Source organism: Micropterus dolomieu, linkage group LG11 (assembly GCF_021292245.1).
Source record: "Micropterus dolomieu isolate WLL.071019.BEF.003 ecotype Adirondacks linkage group LG11, ASM2129224v1, whole genome shotgun sequence".
NCBI classification, from domain to species: Eukaryota; Metazoa; Chordata; class Actinopteri; order Centrarchiformes; family Centrarchidae; genus Micropterus; species Micropterus dolomieu.
In genome coordinates, this window is record NC_060160.1 from 18,455,408 (window position 1) to 18,470,417 (window position 15,010).

The 15,010-nt window shown below is 40.3% G+C and overlaps 1 protein-coding gene across 2 annotated transcripts in view; it reads left to right on the forward strand.

Moving 5' to 3' along the window:
- LOC123979033 (KATNB1-like protein 1) overlaps positions 1 to 15,010 on the forward strand; it is a 77,785-nt gene that overhangs the window by 29,281 nt on the left and 33,494 nt on the right. Inside the window, exon 1 of one of the 2 annotated variants that reach the window (XM_046062745.1) lies at positions 3,548 to 3,850. The exons of the other annotated variant lie outside the window; for it this stretch is intronic. The gene's annotated coding sequence lies outside the window, so the exon portion shown is untranslated. Of the gene's footprint in view, positions 1 to 3,547; positions 3,851 to 15,010 lie in introns of those variants that run through there. 2 annotated transcript variants of the gene reach the window in all.

Here is a 15,010-nt window from a genome sequence, read left to right on the forward strand (position 1 = left end):
TAACCCAAAAATCTATTGATCGACTCCAGACTGTCCAGAACTCAGCTGCCAGGCTTTTAACCAGAACAAAGAAATATGACCACATTACTCCTATTTTAGCTTCATTACACTGTCTCCCAGTGTGTTTTAGAATTGACTTTAAAATTCTATTGATCACTTTTAAAGCTCTTCATGGCCTCTCGCCTTGTTATATTTCTGACCTTTTAGTCCCATACGCACCAGCACGTACCTTGAGATCCTCGGGCAGAGGTCTGTTGTCTGTTCCAGAGTCTCGACTGAAAACTAAAGGGGACAGAGCGTTTGCTGTCAGGGCCCCGAGGCTCTGGAACAGCCTGCCCGAGGAAATCAGGTCGGCTGAGTCAGTGAACTCTTTTAAGTCCCTTCTTAAAACATACTTTTATAGGAGAGCTTTTCCCGATCTTATTTGACTTTATTTTATCCCTTTTATTTTATTGTATTTTACTAATTTTATATAAATTTTTCATGCTCTTATCTTGTTTTTTTTGTATTATTGTTTACACTTGTTAAAGCACTTTGTAACTTGTTTTAGAAAAGTGCTCTACAAATAAGGATTATTATTATTATTATTATTTTGTAGCCACTGTGGGCGTGTTGATGAAATTAGACGTAGTGACGAGATCAAATGACAGGGAGGTCATGTTGTGCTAGTTGTGACAGTGGCTGAGTTCTTCAAAGGTGGCCTGTAACCCGAGAGAAAGCTATGCTGTTGGTAGTAGAGTTTCAGGGACCATTCTGCTGCGATTAGTCTTCTTTGTAGAACCCCCAAAAACTTTAAGAATATGTGGCAGCAGTGTGCAATTGGTATCCTGGGATGTCATGGTTGCTCGTGACAGAAAAAGTTAAATCTAATCCCGCTGGCAAAGATTGAGCTAAAGCGAGGAGGAATTGGCGATCGAATGTAAACCCAGAGATGACAGGGGGTGCCCAAAGCTTTTTCTGTTTTGAGGTTGTCAAAGAAACTTTCATTTGCACATTTTTTAAAAATCGCATGTATACATTTTTTTCCTCACTTAAAATAGTAGGCAGACTACTTAGTAGCAGGGCTGTAATGGTTCTGAAACAAAGACCAAAATCGCGACACATAAGTCCTTGATCTCGTGTTGCGAGAAAGAACCGCGACAAACCCGCTCATTGGACTGTTGACCTCTAATTAAGACAGAGCAACTGTGGCAGCGGCAGGTGGGCTTGGTAGCGGTGTATATTGTAGTCTATTTGTATTAACAGTAGGTTATTGTAGGTAATTTTCCACCTTATAGTTTAGTGTTTATTTACTTTAATCTGCTCCGCTGCGCTTCTCCCCACACTCTCACAACTGTTAGCTCAAGGTTAGCTCGAACGGCTGTTAGCTAGCTCAAAACGACTGTTAGCTCAAGGTTAGCTCCAGCAGCTGTTAGGTCAAAGTTAGTAAAGTTAGCTCAAAACAACTGTTAGCTCAAGGTTAGTTCGAATGGCTCTCAGCTAGCTCAATCTTAGCTCAAAATGATTTTTAGCTCAAGGTTAGCTCGATCAGCTGTTAGCTCAAAGTTAGTAAAGTTAGCTCAAAACAACTGTTAGCTCGACACAACTGTTAGCTCAATGTTAGCAAAGTTAGCTCGAAACGACTCTTAGCTCAATGCTCGCAAAGTTAGCTCGAAACGACTCTTAGCTCAAGTTCGCTCAAAGTTAGTAAAGTTAGCTCGATACGTCTGTTAGCTCGAAACGACTCTTATCTAGCTCAAAGTTAGCTCGAAATGGCTCTTAGCTAGCTCAAAGTTGGCTCAAAATGACTTTTAGCTCAAGGTTAGCAAAGTTAGCTCGAAACGACTCGTAGCTCAAAGCTCGCAAAGTTAGCTCGAAACGACTCTTAGCTCAAGTTCGCTCAAAGTTAGTAAAGTTAGCTCGATACGTCTGTTAGCTCGAAACGACTCTTATCTAGCTCAAAGTTAGCTCGAAATGGCTCTTAGCTAGCTCAAAGTTGGCTCAAAATGACTTTTAGCTCAAGGTTAGCAAAGTTAGCTCGAAACGACTCGTAGCTCAAAGCTCGCAAAGTTAGCTCGAAACGACTCTTAGCTCAAGTTCGCTCAAAGTTAGTAAAGTTAGCTCGATACGTCTGTTAGCTCGAAACGACTCTTATCTAGCTCAAAGTTAGCTCGAAATGGCTCTTAGCTAGCTCAAAGTTGGCTCAAAATGACTTTTAGCTCAAGGTTAGCAAAGTTAGCTCGAAACGACTCGTAGCTCAAAGCTCGCAAAGTTAGCTCGAAACGACTCTTAGCTCAAGTTCGCTCAAAGTTAGTAAAGTTAGCTCGATACGTCTGTTAGCTCGAAACGACTCTTATCTAGCTCAAAGTTAGCTCGAAATGGCTCTTAGCTAGCTCAAAGTTGGCTCAAAATGACTTTTAGCTCAAGGTTAGCAAAGTTAGCTCGAAACGACTCGTAGCTCAAAGCTCGCAAAGTTAGCTCGAAACGACTCTTAGCTCAAGTTCGCTCAAAGTTAGTAAAGTTAGCTCGATACGTCTGTTAGCTCGAAACGACTCTTATCTAGCTCAAAGTTAGCTCGAAATGGCTCTTAGCTAGCTCAAAGTTGGCTCAAAATGACTTTTAGCTCAAGGTTAGCAAAGTTAGCTTGAAACGACTCTTAGCTCAAGTTCACTCAAACAGCTGTTAGCTCAAAGTTAGTAAAGTTAGCTCAAAACAACTGTTAGCTCAACACGACTGTTAGCTCGACACGACTGTTAGTTCAAAGTTAGCAAAGTTAGCTCGATACGTCTGTTAGCTCAATACGACTCTTATCTAGCTCAAAGTTAGCTCGAAACAACTCTTAGCTCAGTTAGCTCAAAACGGCTCTTAGCTCGAAGTTAGCCCGAAACGACTATTAGCTTGAAGTTAGCTCGAAACGACTGTTAGCTGTTAGCTTAAAATGACTGAGCTCGTAATGATTGCGAACTCAAAACAATCTGTACTTAAGTGGTTAGCTTGTATGCTGCTAGCAACAGTCATAACATTTATAACCTTATGGAACTGACTGCTGTAGTTGCTGGAAGTGTCCAGCTGTGGCGCTGGCGTTCCAGTGCCAAAGGCCCCTAATGAAGCCTGCTGGTGTGGATGGTAGATGTAGATGGCTGGGGTGCTGGCATCCCAGAGCTGGGTACCTGAAGCCACCAGAGCTGGATGGCGGGGTGCTGACGACTCAATGTGGTTTTCCTGTGTGATGTAGGCGGCTGGTGCGGTCAACCTCAATGAGAGGTGGAGGCCTTGGAATTCTGGTGTTAGTTGACGTCCTGTTTTGCTTTGGTACCGACTTTTCTGCTATCTTGAGATGGAGGTAATATGTGAACTGTCCCTTTAACAGTGGTGCTGACGTCACAGCGTGCGTAATGCGCCACCCGGAAAGGAGCTGGTGTTGACGGAACTGAATGCATGGCACGCTGAGATGACAGCTTGAAACGTTTGCTGTATTGTCTGTTGTCTAAATCAGGATTTTTTCATCTTTAACCGTTTTCTGAAGAGTGGCTATGGTTCGTGTCTAGATTGTTCGTGAAGACTGTTTGATTCGGGACCTCGCTAGCACGGGGTAATGCTGTGATCAGTTGTTTGATGAGAGGCGAAGGATTCTTCAGGTGCAATGTTTGAATCCTTCGAGTGGACCGTGGAAGGCGGATGGCGTTTAAGCTGGACTCACCCGCTTCCCGCCCGACTTTAGGACTGTAGAAAGAAGGGCCTCAAGCGTGGAGACGGAGGAGAGAATTCGGCTTCTGGTGCTGGGTCTGCTGAGATGAACATAGAAGATTTCGCGAATCTGTCCGAATAATTCATCGATGGGGATAGCTATGTGCCAACACTTCTCAAAGAAGTAAGTGGATGGAAGTAGCTTGTAATAATTCGCATTATAGAATGTTAATGTGGCGTGCTTGACACGATGTTGCTTGGTCTCGGTTCATGTGCGGAATGCGAGAGCGAAGAAGAGGACATGTGTTGTGTGGGTATTCATGGAAATGCCGGGAGTGACGTCATTGATGTGTGGTCCTGCTCCTGAAACTCTGCTGGTAGCACCACATCTAGAGACTTAGTTACCTCCCAGAAGCATAATTAAATCTAGGAAGGTACTGTACCAGTTATTTAAAAGTTGCTGTAATTGAGTTTGTGTTGAATTGAGCTTTTACTACTTGTTGTACTGCTAAACAAGGGGGGAATTATACAGTAACCAAGTCTTCATCCATTTGGGATGATTAGGGACCTTTGTCATGTCATAGCAAGAACAGCACAGGTGTAATTAATAACATTGACGATGGTTGGATTCCATTTAGGTGAGCCAGTTCCAAGTTCCTGTTATTGTTCATGCTGGTTCACTGGAACAGCTTACTGGGACACTTCCTGGAACAGAGCCATCATTGATGTTATTAGTTGACAAGTCAAACTGTCTGACCTGTCTTTTCTCTTTTAACTGACCTTAAAATTATTTTTTCCTCTTAAAAGAGATACCATATTGACAGCACCACTAAATGTAGTGGGACCTGTTGGTAGGATGTTTTCATCCTCAACATTTCTGGAACTAAGAAGCAGCCTTATTAAAATGGCAATAATAATTTTTTGGCCACTTAGGGGCAGCACAACAAGCTGTAAAAACAACATTAACACAATATCACCTTATAAAGTTGATATAGCTAACATATAGCTAGCCTGCAATTATCATCAGGCACAGGACAGCATTAGCATTCATTAGGAGTCATGTATCAGCCAACTTGATTACAATAAGGCCAGTAGTCACTCATCTTTTAGCTCTGCTTGGGTCTCCACCAACTCCTAATGGAAATATACATTTTTCACCCGGCACCTACAATATATAACTGTGTGCAAAAGTTTGTTACAGTTGCCTACAAAAGAGAAATTACGAACTTTCGTTTGAACAATATAAGAATAAATGGTAATTAATCTTCTTTAATCCAAGTAATTTTACTTCTGCTTGAACAGTCTGTACCACTTATCTTTCTACCCCTGAATCTAAAGCCTGAATGCCAGGATGGAGAACCATGGATCCATTTTCATCGGTCAAAACATAGAATTATTGCTATTTCCAACAAAACAACACGGGCTTGCACACATAATTTTTGGAGCGAAACAGGGAAAGAGCGAGGAAAGAAAGAGAAAACAGATATTTGGGTTGCTGTCATTTAGCCACAAAGATAAAGACTACACGCAAAACCCTTCCTCCCAAGTTTCAGCTTTCAGTTATCCCACACTGATTACTGAAATAACTAAAAGATTAATACTTTAGCAATGATTGTTTTTGGCATATTTTGTTTATAAACCAAGTGGTTGCATTGCAACATGACTCAAGTGTGGTGCCAAAGGAAAAGGACGGTACAAACTCAAGACTTGAAATAGTTTGGCCACTCTCCCTGCTGGAGCTGGCTGTGTCTGTTCTTTGTCTGGGCAAGAGCTGCTGCTCACCCATTTCCGTCTCTCCTTCCCTCCTTCTCCCTACTGAGGTAAAAATGAGTCACTGAGTCAGCAGCTGGTCTCCGTCATCCCCAGTATCGCCCAGGATTCCACAGGAGACCAGCTGCCGAATCGCTACACTCTGACAACATCACTTCCCCTTTGCCTTTTTATGGATATGTTCACTGCCGGCAAAAAGGCCTGTAATGATAAGATCCATGGTGAGTTTTTGTTGATATAGGTCAATCTGTAATTTACATGTTTTGTTTAATGGCATTTTGTTTAAACAAGCCCTGTGTGTGCGACTTTGGAAAACACAATGCTAGAAGTTATTTATAATGCTGCCCCTGAAGAGTTTGTTTTCCCTATAGCAGCTACTGAAGATTTACATTTTAAAGATCAGTGCAATTTTTCTGTCAGAGGTCACCAACATCAGCAGAAAACAGGCCGCAACAGCAAACGGCTGGGGTTTAAAATAATACACACACTCTTAAGAAGCAAAAGCCTCAGTGACTCTTTTAGGACTTCTTTACAGTGACTTTGCATTTGCATCTCTTCAGTTGCCATGTGTTATATTAAGCATCACACTCATATTTCATAAGTTATGTGTAAAGGCCAAACACATAGAAGCATCGGAAACATTGTGGTTGTTACAGTCAGGTAGATGGGAACAATTGTCATATTGAAACATATTTATGTGCAGTGGCGCTGTGAGCTAAATGTTTATTCTAGTGTTGATGTATAGCAGATATGTGCTTGTTCCCCACGTTCACCAACTTAGTTAGCATGCTAACATTTGTGAATTAGTACTAAAGACAAAGTACAGAGGGCTAGTTTTGCAGGCATTTAATCATAAACTAAAGTATTGGATAGATTTAAATTTTGACCTGATTATGACATTAGAGGAAAAATTAAGGGACTGTCAAATTTATTACAAGTCTCCCTGGGAAGGGACATAATTGTCTATACCAAATATAAAGGCAATCCATCGAGAAGTTGAGTAAAAGTCAAATAAGTCAAGAGGCTGGTGGTGCTAAAAGAAAAGTAACGGGGTTCTCCAAAGTCCAAAACCTTTGGAACTCTTTGGAAATAGATGTACTATTAATAGAACAAAAATTAATCCTAAAAACAAAAGGGAGGTCTCCAGTTTTGTCAGGGCTGTTGTTTATAGATGAGTGGATTCTGTCATTGAATGTTTAAACCAAGGTGTTTAGTTTTCCCATTCCACTGGCTGAAAGGACAGGCAGGTCTCTGTCTCGCTCCATCTCATCTTTCTTCCAGTTTTCCTCTGAAGGGAGGTGTCGTGCCGTGTGCTGCTTATTTGAGGAGTCGCTATGGAATTCCCTGTCCCTCCTATTTTGACCATGCAGCGGTGGAGATGAGAGCTGGATTTGTCACTGCCCACTGACAGTTCACTCTCAGACTGCCTGTTCTGCCTGATGTTTATCCACAGGACTCGGTGGAAAATACAGCCTGAATTCTTGGAGACATGCGGATGTTTCGCCATCCTTTCACCTGTTTTGCTTTCCAGGTGGAGTACTGTTAGACCTAGTCGAGGCCCTTTCTCCACTTCTTCTTGAGCAGTTTATCACTCCACCTCATCTGTCCTCTGTTTTTTAAGAAAAACAAAAAGCCAGTGGAAACAAGCGAACGAGTTTCTTCTTCTGGAGAAAGGGAGATAAAATCTCTACATTGCATATTAATTTTTGCTTGGAGCCTCTTGTCTAGCTTTTAAAAATCTCGCATTATTGACTTTGGCAAGCTGATGATGTTTCAGCATCCGAGGACAGTGCACCATTGTTTTTTAGCTCAATAGCGAGCCATGTTGCCTGAAGCAAAGACACTCATTGATCCAAAGCGTTAACTTTGAAGATGACTGGGCACAGTTAACAGATCATTCCTTTCTGGTTGGAAGCAGTATCTAATGACTGAAAGCTTTGCAGAATTATCCCATAGCGAGTCAATATAGCCATTACTTCAAGTATAAGCATTATGCTTCAAAGAGGTAGCATTGTTCTTTATAATGCAAATCACTGTCTGAATATTTACACTACTGACTGCAGTTATAATCCTACATTCTGATAAAATAAAAATCCTGTTTTTGATGGGGATTACTGAAACTATTAACGCTTGAAGCCAAGTATGCCAAACTGAATGCACATTCTCTGCTTTGCACTCAGTTTGTAATTTTACAACACAGTTTTGGCAAAACTTTAAACACAACTCACTGCTTTACAGTCAGTTTTCAATTCAATAACGCACTTCTATTAAAACTGTAAACATTACTATATTTTTAGTTCACATACCAATCAGAGCTTGAACACTACATGTAAATAGGCCACAGGTTAACATTTGTTTTGGCTTATAATGGAGGCTTTAGTGGGGGAAGAATTAGAGGAGTAAGAGGAGGACATGGATGAGGAGGTGAAGAAGTTATTTGCAATGACCATATTTACAATGTGGGTCTTTGTCGTGAACAGTCGACCTTTTCCACCAGACACCAGTTTTCTTGCAACTCTGTGAAAAACATTTGATTGGTTTTACAGTAGTGACACATCCTTGTCATTATAGTGCGTATCACTGAACCAGTACCAGTGCAGTACAACACTTAAGAGTTACTTACCGCTTCTCATTGCAAATAACCAGATGATACCTGCAACAGTAAAGCGGCTTAGATTTGGTGAAATCCGTTCCACCGAGTTCCCCTAAGCTCAGCCCATGGTCTTCCTCTTTCTATTCCTGGTCCTCTCCTTTTCCCCCATCCTACTTGATCTCACTGTCTCCTATTCTTCTTTCTTCACCTCCTCGTCCATGTCTTCCTCTAATTCTCACCCCTCTAAAGCTTCCATTGTAAGCCAAAACAAATGTTTACCATTGGCCTATTACTATACGTACTAGTGTTCAAGCTCTGATTGGTATGTGAACTAAAAATCAAAAAGTGTTTTCACATGTGGAATGCCAATTAGCAAAATAGTGTAGCAAAATATAGTAATGTTTACAGTTTTAATAGAAGTGTGTTACTGAATTGCAAACTGAGTGTAAAGCTCAGAACGTGCATTCAGTTTGGCACACTTGGTTGATGATTTGACAAGTGTTAATGGTTTCAGAAATAGTGCTTCAAGAATGACTGTTAGTCTATAAGCATCAATCGACATTTATGATGGATTCAGAATTGTCCAAGTCCGCATCGCGATGCAGCTAAGAATAAATTATTTTCCACACCCCTAGCTCACTTTATTGACCGGTAACCTGTACGCACAGCCAAGTTGCCTTTTGTGCACAGTGACATAAACAGTTGTTCCAAGTAGAACTGTAGCTGAATGAGCGAAATAGGCACAGGCACCTTGCAATTTTCGTAGCCCCACTTCGGATTCAAAATAATATGAATTAATGTGAATTCCATCAGATTATATTGCTTAACTCAACAACTGACCCACAGGAATGAAACGACATGGGTAACATGGGTATGTCAGAGTTCTTAGATAAATTGGAAACTGGAGAGGGAATTGACTAGCCACTTATAGACTTTCATCATTAAAATGCAGAGTGGCAAGGGCCCTGGACAACCATCCTATAGAATTTTATTTAAAAAATGTAAAGGTAAATTAGCACCCCTTTTACTTGAAATGTTTAATGACTCTCTGGACTCTCTTTCTCTTGTTTCAAACTCTCACTGACACAACCATCAATTTCTTGCTAAAGCGAGGTAAGGATGCAACAGAGTGTAGTTCCTACTGCCCGATCACAGTATCACTAACCAAAACAGAAAAATGACTGGAAAGAGGAACTTGGAGTGGAGATTTCTGTCAGTATGTGGCTGCATGCCATGGACAGGGTAGACAGAAGTAGCTTTTGTGCTGTGTATAATTCAATTTAAAGTTCTCCACTTAATTCATTTGAATAAAGTCAAACTATCTAAAACGTATATTGATGTAGATGAAACATGCAGCAGATGTCACAGTGCCCCCACCAATTTCATGCAGATGTTCTGGTCCTGATTTCAGTTATCTGGTTACTGGTCCACCATATCTAAGACCCTCTCTGAGGCATTGGACATGGAAATACTACCTTATCCTCAAATGGCCATCTTTGGGTCTATTAACCACTGACTAAAAGGCAAAAGGACATTATAGCTTTTGCGTCTTTGTTGGCCCATAGGAGGATTTAGCTCAAATGGAAGTCTGCCAGTCCACCCAATTTGTCAATACGGATACAGTTTACAGCCAGTCAATAGGTAAAACACTACAGAGGATTCTTTAGACTACATAAAAAAATTAGTCAAAGAAACATATTTTCCAATTTTAAATGTATAGTAATCACAACTTAGTACAGTAAATATATAGTATACTGTAAATACTGCAAGTAATACAGTATATCTATATCTAAGTATACAGAATATCTGTATATTCAAATACAGTAAGCCCAAAGAACAAAGAAAACTATAAATGAAAAGCACATTATACTCAAAAATGTTGTGCAAATGCAAAATCAAAGTCCATACAGTAAGCGACTTCATCCACATCACATGCAACCTTTGCAAGGTTGCAAGGTCCCTTGCCAAGCAAAGGAGGAAAACCCTTGGAATTGCTGGATGCAGCCTGACTGTAACAACACTCCACACCTGTCTCACCACAGGCCAATTCCATTGCCTGTAAGAGATTTTCCATAGTAAACGAGTTTCGGTCATAGATCTTCCACCATCAGGCAGAGAAAAATTCTTCTGTTGGACTGAAGTAAGGGCTGTAGGTTGAAGGTAAACATTTATGAATCACTGGTTGCTGGTTTACGTTGAACTACTAGCTTTGCAGAACACCACAGTAAAAGCTAACATTGTCCCATAGACAGGATGTACTGCTGGCTGATGATCCTGCTGCTCATGCTCAAACACAAAATTCCAACGACCACCCAGAAAAGTAAGAAGAGGTTCAGTGTTGTATGGCCCCAAGGTTGAATGACAGTAGAGAACCTGTCCCTTACTTATAGCTTGGTCAAAGTGTGACATTGCCACCACACTGGCCAGGGACTTGACCACATTTTGGTTTGATCTCATCATTAGAAACAAGTGTGCAGAATTATGAGTTGTTGTGTGTAAAGATGACAGCTGTGTTGTAGTTGTGTTTAACTTTTGCCGCATGCATTTGCCGTTTTGCCACACAAGTGCATCACAGTGCAAAATGTGTTTCAGTGAGTGAGAATGTGTTTAGAGTTTTGCAAAAAGAGTGGATGAGATTTGCAAACAGTGTCTTAACTACCTGAACCTGGTTAAGGTTTTGCCAAAAGAGTGACTGATTCGACAAATGGGTTTAGGCCATTGAGCATTGGGTTCAGAGAATGGGGTTTAGTGTTTTAGCAATTGTGAAAAACAATGTAAGTGGGGCACGTGGGGCTTTCCTGTGTGTTACTCTGCGCCAGGGCACAGTCACCAACTGTGCTTCTGATTGGCCTACGCATAATTAATATTTTTGCCTCCCCCCAGCATTGGAAATAGTTAAACTTCTTATGAATTTGATCTGATGGTGTTTCCCGAGATTATTTGTCTCACTGTCCGTCATAATTTAGCCTATCAGGCTACATGAGTCACTTAACGAGAAACGTTAACCAGGTGTGTTTTGGAGCAGCTGCTGGCAAAAGGCATCTCAGAGGTGAGCAAAACAGAGCACCAGCAAATTTCAAAGCTCAACTTAATTATCACTGTCAGTAAATGATTAAACTGCTCACACACACAGTTGGTTGAGAAACAGCTGTGTATGGCACGCGCTCTCACACTGTGTCAACTGTAAACTCTGGTTTTATACGCAGCTGGTTTGGTGGTTTTTGACCAGTGGGATATAAACCAAGCACTCAGTGTTTTGGTTACAGTTTGGCAAACTGTGAAAGAGCATATGATAAAGTGTGTACAGATTTTACTCATGGATAGGCGTTAGGCTGCTGTATGAATGAGCACTTTAGAGATATAGTGATTATAATTATATATATATATGGTGGGTCTGGTAGTATACTCAGGAAAAAGATTGTGAAAATGGATGGATTTAGCCAGAGTAGTGGCTTAATCGAATATTGACAACATATTTCTGTGGTTTTTACATGGTTTGAATTTGGTTGTGGCTCCATGGGGCTTTATAGAACCATGATAGAGAAAGATCAAGAGGTGAATTTGTGCATTATACTTTGTCAATTAGAGCAAGCCAGGCAGCCTTCTGTGTTTGAGAACTGTGCTGTTTCTTTTTAAATCGCCCACTAGAGGGCTGCAGCGCCGCAATAACCAACCTAGTTAAAATAAACAAAATGAACGAAATGACACAAACAAAGATTAGTTCACTTTAATGAACGAGATTTGGTGACTCGAGTCTTTCAAAAGAGTGACTTTTACCACCACTACTATGGAGTGATGCATCTCACTTCTTCAAGATATTTGTTGGGAACTGCACATGTGCAGTACCAAGTTAAGGACTACTAGCCAATCATAAGCAGAGTAGGGTGGGCCCTGAAAAGCCGGTAAACACGGCTTCAGTTCAGCTGTACATGTTCCCCTTACCAGCTTAGCAACATGGACTGAAGCAAGAGTTTCAGAGTGGTGAGTTATTAATCTGTAGCAAAAGTGTCTTTCGTCCATAAAGTTTTAACTGAGCTCTGTCTCTACATCACAGTAATAACTTTATGTCCATTGAATGCCCGGAGGGTAGCTAGTGCTTGGAAGGGAGAGGAGCAGTGTGCTGCAGCTCAGTGTTTTGCCACCGGTGTTTTTGGTTTCTGTGGGAGATGGGAACTCCCTTTGGGGTGGACTTTGGGCGTTTTTTCACTTTGAAAACCTATTACATGCACAAAAAAGGTATATAACTCAATAAAGGAGAGGGAAAAAGCCACAAAGCATAATACCACCTCTTTAACCTATAATACTGTCTAATGTTTAGATCACACTATATTCAATCAACATAAGAAAGTTATGAATGAAGAATGTGATTTTATTTTAAGTAAATTTAGTCTGATCAATTTTATATAACAAAAATTATTTCTAATACAAAAGCAAGAGTTTAACAAATTAAAATCATATCTTGCATTCATGCAAACATCAATATTAAAAGGTTGCAAATGTAAAAGTTGTTTTGTATGACTTGAAGTCATTTTGTAACAGTAAATATATTGATGGAACCTATATGGGAACCCACTGTCCTAATTTGAGATCAGTAGAGTTCAGGTGCTGTGAACAAAGCAGTAATCTGCAAGATCTGGCAGGGCCACACTGGAAGCTGGGACTCTGGTGCTTCACATCTGGAATGATGCTGCCATCAGCTCCTCTGGCTCCTGTAAACACAACAATGTTAGAAAATTAGTGACAGATCCTTCTACTGCCATAAACCTACTGAAGTCTGAGATCGCCTCAGTATGATAATCTCTCTGGCATGTAACAGTAATTATGGCAATGTGAAATACACTGTGCAATATTAATCTTGCTACTGAACACTTGAACAGTCAAGTTAGGTCTTATTGTATATTTATTAATTTTGCTCTTATGTGAAATTTACTGTTGAACTGGTACTGCTTGATATATATTTGTCGAGAATTTTAATGCACCTCAGGTTGTCACAATAGTAATCTGCTACACAATAACAAAAAAGGGCTTGAATCTTGAATGCAAGCAGGGCCTCACAGATTAAAAATACATGTAGCTGGAGAGTGTAGACAAACTCAGAAGCGGCTGTCAAACAGCTATTTTGTCTACATAACTAAATACTTGACCCAACTCAGGAACATGGCCATAGTTACAGCCCAGCTAACTTACCTGTCTTTATCGACAGAACAACCACCGTTGCTTCCCCCTCAACTCCGTCCCTCAGTCCAAGCAGAGCCACTTATTCTAGTGACACAGTGACTCCATTACAGTAACTTTAATGTTACTTATCCAAATCTAACAATGCCTGTTTGGCAAGTTTACCGTTAATATTGCATAACGTCAGCTAACTGACGAGGTGGGCCATTAACGTTAACTTACTTGACTTACCTACGCTTTTTGTTCCAAAGTGTTATCACCCTAAATTCAAACACTTCTCTAACACATTTTGACTTGTGTGCACGCTTCTTTAAAAACTGCAGTTAGCACAATCCCGTTATTTTAGCATCATTACCAAAGCTTGAAGCTGGCTAATTAGTTTGTTAAGTAACGTTAGCTATGCTAACAAGCTAACGTTATGTACCCATAACGTAACCTGCTAATTATTATAGCAGGTAAATAAAATACCAGAATTTCACTCACCAACTGCAGCACAGGCTCCGTGGAAGTTCTCTTTCTCTCCAGTAAAAAACAGGGCAGAGGTACAGAGCTCCGTGACTGACTCTATTAGCTGAGCTAACAGACAGTTAGTCGGCTAGCAGTGACAGCGGCAGCAGTCACCTGTCAATAAAAGCGGCCACGCCTCTAATAATTCAGAAATTTAAGGCTTATTATAATTTAAACGAGTGAATTTTAAAAAAATTCACCCTCCTCACAGTTGTCATGAAGGGCAAAAATATCTATTTAAACTAAAACCATTTTTTTTACCAGGCTGTAAACATTTTTTATTCTGCTGTAAAGTTGGGCATTTTAACATGGGGGTCAATGGAGATTGACTCCCTTTTGAAGCCAGCCTCAAATTGCAGTTTTAGGTCTTCCCGGATTCACATCACCCAGGAAACCGGAAGGTTGCTGCTCGGCTTTTTCAATTTGGATACCTATTATATGCACAAAAAGGTATAACTTAATAAAGGAGAGGGGAAAAAGCCACAAATCATAAAATGACCTCTTTAAATAATTGGTTAATATTTTTATTTATGTTTATTATGATTGAATGGTTTGTGTTAATATGCTTTGGCAACTTTGCATTGTATGCAGTCCTGCTAATAAAGCCACTTGAATTGAAATTAAATGTAGATGGCGCAACTCTCTCTCTACATGGCTCTGGAACAACCCTAGTGACAGGGTAGGCTAAAGTAATTAGGGGTATGGCTTAGCCTATGGTGGAGAAACATGAAGTTTATGATGCGGAAGGTATAGTCAAAAAAAGAAAATGATAGCAAGGACAAACATGGTTACCAATTGGTGTAGCTTTTCCTTGTTGGAGAGCGCTGAGAGAATGGACTGGTGGCAGATATGGTTGTCGCATATTGCACAGATTGGTATATGTAAAATATTTGTAGTAGGCTATGTAGCTATTACATTTAATCTGCCTAAATAATGGTTTACTGTCTGAACGTGGTAATGTCTCTATTATGTCTGTATTATTGTAACTATTTCTGAACACAAGCTTGGGGCAAGCTCAGGCATACATGCGTCTACAGTGTTTGTGCAATTACCCTCACTGCCAGAGGGGCTGTACAGGATAGTGAAAAAGTGATGCACTCTTTATTTGACACATTCAGTATTATTGTAACTAATAAGATCTGCATGTATTGTGTCTGTTTGTTGTCTTTTTTAATATACCATTTATATTTTTGGGGTTACATCAGACACGAACCAAGCCCAGAAGAATCTGTGTTGAGAGTTACTTAATAATAGCAATGTTAAACAAAAGTTTGACATCAGCATGGGTTTAATAATGAG